General features: G+C 42.5%; 1 non-coding gene across 1 annotated transcript; it reads left to right on the top strand.

Moving 5' to 3' along the window:
* The first annotated feature begins 7,163 nt into the window (after positions 1 to 7,163).
* On the top strand, positions 7,164 to 7,289 carry LOC129468714 (small nucleolar RNA SNORA27). The gene has a single exon (XR_008652792.1). It is a non-coding gene; the product is annotated as a small nucleolar RNA SNORA27 (small nucleolar RNA).
* Positions 7,290 to 7,752: the final 463 nt, after the last annotated feature.

Here is a 7,752-nt window from a genome sequence, read left to right on the forward strand (position 1 = left end):
TGTGTTCCTCTGGTGTACATGGCCTGTGTAATCCTTGGTACTGTGAACATGATGGGTTTTACCCCCATGATTAAGTTATGTCAAGTGGCACAGTTGACCTTAAAATAGGGAGATAAAGAGATTGCTGCTAACCTGATCACAAGAGTCTTTCTAAAGCACAGTTTTCTCTAGATAGTTGTAGAAAAAAAAAAAAAAAAAAGTCAGAGAGATCCAAAGCATGAGAGAGATTCCATTTGCACAAACTTCTCAATAGCTAAGATGGAAGAACCACATGGCCAGAACCTAGGAGCAGACTGTAGAAGTCAAGAATGGTCCACGGGCTGGACATGGCACACGGTGGCTCACATCTGTAATCCCAGCACTTTGGGAGGCCAAGGTAGGCAGATCGCTTGAGCTCAGGCGTTTGAGATCTGCCTGGGCAATATGGTGAAACCCCATCTCTGCAAAAAATTTAAAAATTAGCCAGGGTGGTGGCATGCATCTGTAGTCCCAGCCTGTTAGGGGTCTGAGGCAGAAGGATGGCTTGAATCTTGGAAGCTGAGGCTACAGTGAGCCATGTTTGTGCCACTGCACTCCAGCCTGGGCAACAAAGGAAAATCCTGTCTCAAAAAAAAAAAAAAAGTCCCTGTCCAGCACCTAGCCAGACAACAGGAATCTCAGCTTTTCAACCACAAGCAAATGCACTCTGCCAACTACTCATGGAAGCTTGGAAATGCATCTTTCCCCGGTTGAATCTCCAGATTAGAGTACAGCCCAACAGACGCCTTGATTTCAGCCTTGTCATATCATTAGCAGATAACCCAGCCTTACTATGCCAGCTTCTGACCTGCAGAACTGTGAGCAAATGAAGAGTGTTACTTTCAGCTGCTAAGTTTACGGTAATTTGTTAGACAGCAATCAAAAATTAATATACCCCATATTCGCCAGGATAAATCCAGTTATAGTTTTATAAACGTATTTTAGAAACTGCAGAATCTCAGAATCTTAAAATCAGAAAGGCTTATTTTTCACTTGTACTAACATCTAGTGGGAGTCATCAGAAGGGCTCCACTTAAAATAGTCACTCAAGGCTGGGCATGGTGGCCCATGCCTGTAATCCCAGAACTTTGGGAGGCCGAGGCAGGCAGATCATTTGAAGTCAGGAGTTCGAGACCAGCCTGACCAACATGGTGAAACCCCGTCTCTACTAAAAATACAAAAATTAGCCAGGTGTGGTGGCATATACTTGTAGTCCCAGCTACTAGGAGGCTGAGACAGGAGAATCACTTGAACCTGGGAGGCAGAGGTTGCAGTGAGCTGAGAGCATACCATGGCACTCCAGCCTGGGTGACAGAGCGAAACTCCATCTCAAAAAAAAAAAAAAAAAAAAAAGTCAGGGACCCATGATGCTGCAGGCTTGTGTGATTTTAGGATGCACGTCTATGATTGCTGGAGGAAGCAGAGCTAGAAGGTTTTAAACCAGCAATTAAATATGCAAGCCTGGGTGGGACACACATTCCTTCTCCTCGCTGGCACCCAAGACCAGAACTAGTCCCATGGCCCTACCTGATGATAAGGGGGCTAAAAAGTGCAATCCGTTTGTGTGCATAGGAAAATGGAAAAAGATAACTATGAACGATATTAGCTTCAACCACTGCTTCTTTCCTCCTTTTTCTCCTCACTTCCAGATTTTGGCAGATTCTGCCCAATACCAGGCACATGGGGGCTGGATTGAAACACTCATTCGAGGTATCAGACTAGCGCTGTACAGGATTGATGAATCAAGCCCATAGGCATATGCAGTAAAGACTACACACTGTAAATTTTTAAGTTTGTTGCCAACATTTAAAATATCAGAACATTTCCTATAAAAGCCAGGATCTAGGGTTTCTCTCAAAACATTTGGAAGATCTTGCAATGATCTATTTCAAAGAAGGAGGTGGAACTATTAATATACAGATTGATCTACAATGTTTCCTAAAGAGTATTGGGATGGTGGTGGGTTTGTATTTTGAGACAGGGTCTCACTCTGTTGACCAGGCTGGTTTCGAACTCCTGGGCTCAAGCGATCCTTCCACCTTGGCCTCTCAAGTGCTGGGAGTACAGGCATGAGCCACTGCACCTGTCCTAAAGAAAGCTGTTATATGAGGAAAAAAATCAAATAAAAAATTTTTATAGTTTGTGCCTACATATGAACATATTTTAAAAGATGTAGAAGAATATATAAACCAAACTATAAATCATAGGTACCTATTGGGAATGAAGTGAGTTGGGGGGATTCCACAGCATCCCAAAATTTAAATGAAGTGTATTATCTGGCCAGGAAAACTCATCAAGTTTGGATGCCACCTTAATAGAGATAAGAACATGCTTAATGTCTTAAATTGAGAAAAAGTCTTACTATTATACCATTTACTTTTAAGGATGTTGATTTTCTTAAATGTAGCAGAACAAAATTTCAATTCACTAGGGCCTTCACATAACCATTTTTATGAATTCTACACATAAGGAAAGGACAGACAAGAGAACAACATAGGCAGGAAATTTTTTAAACTTTAGGGAATAGGTTGGCGTGGTGTCTCATGCCTGTAATTCCGGCACTTTAGGAAGCTGAGGCGAGTGGATCACCTGAGGTCAGGAGTTCAAGACCAGCCTGGCCAACATGGTGAAACCCCGTCTCTACTTAAAATACAAAACGAGCTCGGTGTGGTGGTGAGTACCTGTAATCCCAGCTACTCGGAGGCTGAGGCATAAGAATCGCTTGAACCAGGAAGACAGAGGCTGCAGTGATTGCACCACTGCACTCCAGCTTGGGGGATAGAGTGAGATCTTGTCTCTAAATAAATAAAAAAATAAATAACTTCAGGGTATCTTATAAGCCAATACAAATCCACAGTGACATGTATTTCTACCTATTTAATACTAATTAGTAGCAGTCATAAGATTGATCTGGAGACACTGAAAGAGCATAAATCATCAAAGACAGATTTGACAGATTTGACGTCTGTTTTAATCTATAGTGGACAGCTATGGCTGTGTCTGCCCAGCAGCCCTTCCATCTTCTGGAATTACTGAGAATTACTGATCATCATCCTCCTTTCTTTTTTCTTTCTTTTTCTTCTTTTTTTTTTTTTTTTGATTCAGAGTTTCACTTCGTCACCCAGGCTAGAGTGTAGTGGCAGGATCTCAGCTCACTGCAACCTCTGCCTCCTTGGTTCAAGCGTCCCACATAGCTGGAATTACAGGCACGCTCCACCATGCCCAGCTAATTTTTGTATTTTTAGTAGAGACAGAGTTTCACCATATTGGCCAGGCTGGTCTTGAACTCCTGACCTAAAGTGATCTACCTGCCTCTGCCTTCCAAAGTGCTGGGATTATAGGTGTGAGCCCCCGCGCATGGCCACCCATCCTCCTTTCTAACACTTCAATTTCCTTTTGGAAATCTACCCCTCACCTATTGCATCCAGAATTGCTGATTGGCAAATCTAGTCATATGCCCCTATAGGAGACAGAATAATGATTGTCTTCCCCAAAGATGTTCACGTCCTAATCCATGACTATGTTATGACACATGGCAAAGGGGAATTAAGGTTGCCAATGGAACTAAGGTTGCTAATCATCTCACCTTAAAACAGGATCTGTGGTTGGTGGGTACTAGGGCAGTGTCATCATGAAGGTTCTTAAAAATAGAAGAGGGTGACCCGGCACAGTGGCTCACGCCTGTAATCCCAGCACTTTGGGAGGCTGAGGCAGGTGGTTCACTTGAGCTCAGGAGTTCAAGACCAGCCTGGGCAACATGGTGAAATCCTGTCTCTACCAAAAATACAACAAAAAAAAAATTAGCCATGCGTGGTGGCATGCAGCTGTAGTCCCAGCTACTCAGGAGGCTGAGGTAGGAGGATGGCTTGAGCCCAGAGGGTGGAGGTTGCAGTGAGCTGAGATCATACCACTGCACTCCAGCCTGGGTGGCAGAGTGAGACCCCATCTCAAAAAGAAAAAAAAAAGAGGGAGACAAAAAATGAGAATCACAGGGAGATTAGAGAAATGGAAGAGTGAGAGTAAGAGAGGGATGCAACTCTCACTGTTAGCTCTGAAGACGTAAGAAAAGATGTAAGAGCCAAGGAAAGCGGTCAGTCTCTGGAAACAGAAAGGCAAGGTCATGATTTCTCTCCCAGAGCCTCCAGATGGGAACACATCCTGGCCAATACTTTGATTTCAGCCCAATGTCAGACTTCCAGCCTCCAGTATCAGAAAATAATAGATCTGTGTGGCTTTAAGCCGCGCAGTTTCCAGTCACTTATTACAGCAGCATTAGGAAGCTGTTACACAAATACTCGCTTCTGCTGCTGGAGAAGCCACGGTGGGATTTCCGGCAGGTCGTGCCTCTTATCGTCCTCAAATGGAAGCTCAGCAGCATCTCTGCGCTGCTCTCCTCCCAGTTTGACTCAACCTTTTCATCCTTTGCATGACTTTCAAGAATCCCTCTAATGAAAGCAACCTTTTCTTACAGCTGGTTGGATTTGGACTCCTGTCACTTGCAATTAAGAGTCCTGATTCCAAGTGGGGCGTGATGGCTCACACCTGTAATCCCAGCACTTTGGGAGGCCGAGGCGAGCAGGTCACTTGAGGGCAGGAGTTTGAGACCAGCCTGGCCAACACAGTGAAACCCCATCTCTACTAAAAATACAAAAATTAGCCAGGCATGGTTGCACATGCCTGTAATCCCAAATTCTCAGCAGGTTGAGACATGAAAATCGCTTGAACCCGGGAGGCAGAGATTACAGTGAGCCGAGATCATGCCACTGCTCTCCAGCCTGGGAGACAGAGTGAGACACTGTCTCAAAAAGATTAAAAAAAAGAAATTCCCGATTTCATTTGCTAAATCAAGCAGAGGACCATTTGTCAATAGATGTTTCATTTGCAACGACTGAAATAATTGTAGTGTCTGTTAACTCTTAGCTAACCAGTTAATGACAGTAAGTAGAAGTGCCTGTGGGTAGTCAAGATTTGAATTTGTTTTTATAAGATTTCCTTATACCATTATTTCACCGAAAAAGAGTAAGAGCAGGAGAGTAGGGTAGGTAAGTGCCTGGGCTCCGGAGCCATGTAGATCAGAGTTCAAATCCCATCTTCTCTGCTTACAAGCTATGTGTGTGACCTTCAACCTGTAGCATATTGGAAAGCAACCTTCATTCACAAGGCCACCAGTATTCCATGTGGTGTTTTGTTCTCCTTGTTCCTTTCTTTCCAATTTTTTTTTTTTAAAGACAGAGTCTCATCTTGTTGCCCAGGCTGGAGTGCAGTGGTGCGATCTCAGCTCACTGCAACCTCTGTCTACTGGGTTCAAGCAATTCTCCCACCTCAGCCTCCTGAGTAGCTGTGATTACAGGTGCACACCACCACACCCAGCTAATTTTTGTATTTTTAGTAGAGATGGGGTTTTGCCATGTTGGCCAGGCTGGTCTTGAACTCCTGACCTGATCTTCCCGTCTCAAGTGCTGGAATTACAGGCGTGAGCCACTGCGCCTGGCCTGATCTCTTTGTTTCTGACTACTGCCTCTCATTCCTCAATTTGTTCCGGGAGTGTTTATTTATTGCCCCCTGACCCTAAGAATGGAAATGTGTTAACATTTCTTATCCATACTTGTAGTATGGATGATGGCACACAAGTTTTGAAGACCAAATGGGATAAAATACGTAAATAAATTATACAGGTGCTGGCACCTAGCAAGAGTACTCAATAAATGCTAATTAACAAAATAAAAGCAAGCACAAATGAGCCTCTTTGAGCCTTGGGGTTCTTATTTATAAGACAGCATTGACATCTTTCTCATATATGTTGGTAGGACTTAAAAAGATGAAGTATTGTCTGGGTGCAGTGGCTCATGCCTGTAATCCCAGCATTTTGAGAGGCTGAGGTGGGTGGATCACCTGAGGTCAGAAGTTCGAGACCAGCCTTGCCAACATGGCGAAACCCTGTCTCTAATAAAAACACAAAATTAGCCAGGCGTGGTGGCAGGCGCCTGTAATCCCAGCTACTCAGGAGGCTGAGGCAGGAGAATCGCTTGAACTGGGGAGGTGGAGGTTGCAGTGAGCCAAGATCAAGATCATGCCACTGCACTCCAGCCTGGGTGACAGAGTGAGACTCTGTTTAAAAAAAAAGAAAAATAGATGGGAAGTATTTTAAGTGCTTGCCTGGCACACAAATTTTGGTTTCCTCAGCCTTCCTCTTCTGGGACATAAATGTGGCAGCATCAGCATGAACTGGTTCTTTTCTTCCCTCTGGTCCAACAGCATCCTCATTCTCTTTCTGAGAGTAAGGCAAGATGTGAGGTCTGTACAGGATGTGAGGTCTAAAGCTCTTTGCCAAATACGTAATCACGTTGTCTTGGTTAATCCTGTCTTCAGTTGAAGAACGAGAGGCAATGAGTACTTGCTGATTTTCCAGAAAAGTAACTCCTCGGACCTGTTCTATTCCTACCATTCCCAAAAAGTCAATCACTTGGCGGATGCTTCCGGATGAACTACTCCTCCAACTCTAGGACTTTACATTCTCCGCTTTTCAATCACTGTTTTGCTAAAATTTCATATAAGCGTTGACTAAGATGTTGAGGGCAAGATGATTTAAAAGAAAAAAACAGGCTGGCGCAGTGGCTCACCCCTGTCATCCCAGCACTTTGGGAGGCTAAGGTGGGAGGATCACTTGAGGTCAGGAGTTTGAAACCAGCTTGGCCAGCATGGTGAAACCCTGTCTCTATTAAAAATACAAAAATTAACTAGGCATAGTAGTGGGTACCTGTAGTCCCAGCTACTTAGGAGACTGAGGCATGAGAATCACTTGAACCTGGGAGGCAGAGGTTGCAGTGACCCAGGATTATACCACTTGCACTCCAGCCTGGGAGACAGAGTGAGACCCTGTCTCAAAAAAAAAAAAAAAAAAATTGATTCCCCATTGAGACATATGAAAAACTAACACACAGTTTATCTGGGTTACTATCATCTTTGTTAGCACATAAGCTATGCAGGTATATAAGATGTATCTTAATTTACAATTACATCATTGGGGAAAATCTAAACATTTTTCATGGTACATGAATTGAAAGTGATTTCAAAATAGTTTTGTCAGGGAAAACATTACTTCTGGTTTATTTACATATATTTTACTGTGTATTAAAATCTGGTAGAACCCCCTTTTCACTTTGCCAATTGGACTGATGTCTTTATTGATCATTCAAGTGAGCAAAGGAAATACGCTTTAAAAACTCAGGCAAACTGGGTGTTTGTCTTATATCCCATTGGAGGAAACAAATTGAAGTAGAAAAAAAAGCCTGGTAGAAAATTATTAACTCTAAATGTGTAATAATATTGAATTAACTGAGAAAAAATATATATATAATCAGCTAAAGGAAATATTTTGCTATGAATGATTAATGTTCCATAGCAAAGTTAGAGGAATAATCTAAATCTAATACATTTAAGAATTAACCTTACTTTACATCTAATAAGCTTTGTGGTCTGCGGCTTATTGTGATGTTTTGTTGTTTGTTAGTTATTATTGGTTATTATTTTGTTACTAGTTGACACATAATAATGATAAATATTTATGGGGTATAGTGTGATGTTTCAATATATATATACATTGTGGAAAAATTAAATCAGGGTATTTACCACGTCGATCACCTCATACATTTATGATTTCTTTGTGGTGAGTACATTCAAAATTCTCTCTTCTAGCTATTTCAAAATATATAATACAATATTGTTGGCCAACCA

The sequence above is a fragment of the Symphalangus syndactylus genome, chromosome 18 (genome assembly GCF_028878055.3).
Source record: "Symphalangus syndactylus isolate Jambi chromosome 18, NHGRI_mSymSyn1-v2.1_pri, whole genome shotgun sequence".
Classification (NCBI taxonomy): domain Eukaryota; kingdom Metazoa; phylum Chordata; class Mammalia; order Primates; family Hylobatidae; genus Symphalangus; species Symphalangus syndactylus.